At 45.2% G+C, this 1,140-nt stretch overlaps 1 non-coding gene across 1 annotated transcript; it reads right to left on the reverse strand.

The window, feature by feature from the left end:
* Positions 1 to 168: 168 nt before the first annotated feature.
* On the reverse strand, positions 169 to 241 carry trnav-uac. Its single transcript has one exon. It is a non-coding gene; the product is annotated as a tRNA-Val (tRNA).
* Between the last annotated feature and the right edge of the window lie 899 nt (positions 242 to 1,140).

Raw genomic sequence — 1,140 nt, forward strand, 5'->3', positions numbered from 1 at the left:
CTCCCTAAATACCAACTCTGAAACAACCACCTTTCCCTCCATCAGCTACATTTGAGGTTTGCAGCATTTAAAACATTGCTTACGTTTAAAAGTGTCAGATTGACATAAACTAGATAACTGGTTTAGGATAATGAAGTAGAAATGAAACGTTGAAGAGAAAAAAAAATCTGGTTCCACTGGGGCTCGAACCCAGGACCTTCTGCGTGTAAAGCAGACGTGATAACCACTACACTATGGAACCAGAGGCGAGCGAGCACAGGACAACACCCCTCATAGCATTTATCGAGCATGCGCAGACTGTGCCTCCATAGTCAGTACGGCAGCCGGTCCTCCTGGATTAGCGCCCTCTGCAGGGCCGGAGGAATATGACAACAGCTGCCCAGACCGGGGGGGAGGGGCAATGCTGTCAGTCACTGTGTCTGAGGCGAAGTTTGAAGGCAGCAACTTTTATTTTTATACAACAGCTCTTTCAACGGTGTTTCACAGGAGCTTCTTGAAGGACAATTAGACACCAATGGTCACAGATGCAGGGCCTCTGTTTTTCTTCAGTGTAATCACTGCATTTTGTTTTACCAAAAAGCACCCATCACCTCACACTTTTGCTCTGAATTCCATCCTTTAGCCCATTGCTCAGTCTCTATTTGTACCTTAGATCTCCTTGTGTGGTTCGCTGTCACATTTTGTTCAGAAATGCTCCTGCGAAGCACCTTGGGACACTTCATTATGTTAAAGGTGCTATATAAATGTAAGTTGTTGTTGTAGGGCACTTGAACAAAATGCTTGGTCAAAGGAGTCGCTTTAAAAGGAGAAAATAAATCAAAATCCTGCGGATGTTGGAAATCTGAAACAAAAACAGAAAATGCTGGTAAAACTCAGCGGGTCTGACAGCGTCAATATGCTGAGCTCTGAAGAAGGGTCATACGGACTCAAAACGTTAACTTAGCTTTCAAGGAGTGTCTGTGAACAGAAGAAGGTGAGGTAGTGAGGACATACCCGGGCAGTTTTCCACATAGCCGGGTAGCTGCCACTGTTTTAGCTGTGCTGGAACAGCTTGGCTAGGGGCACAGCTATTTCTGGAGCACAAATCTTCAGTACTATTGCTGGAATATTGTCAGAGTCCATAGCCTTTGCAGTATCCAG

The sequence above is a fragment of the Carcharodon carcharias genome, chromosome 18 (genome assembly GCF_017639515.1).
Source record: "Carcharodon carcharias isolate sCarCar2 chromosome 18, sCarCar2.pri, whole genome shotgun sequence".
Lineage (NCBI taxonomy): Eukaryota > Metazoa > Chordata > Chondrichthyes > Lamniformes > Lamnidae > Carcharodon > Carcharodon carcharias.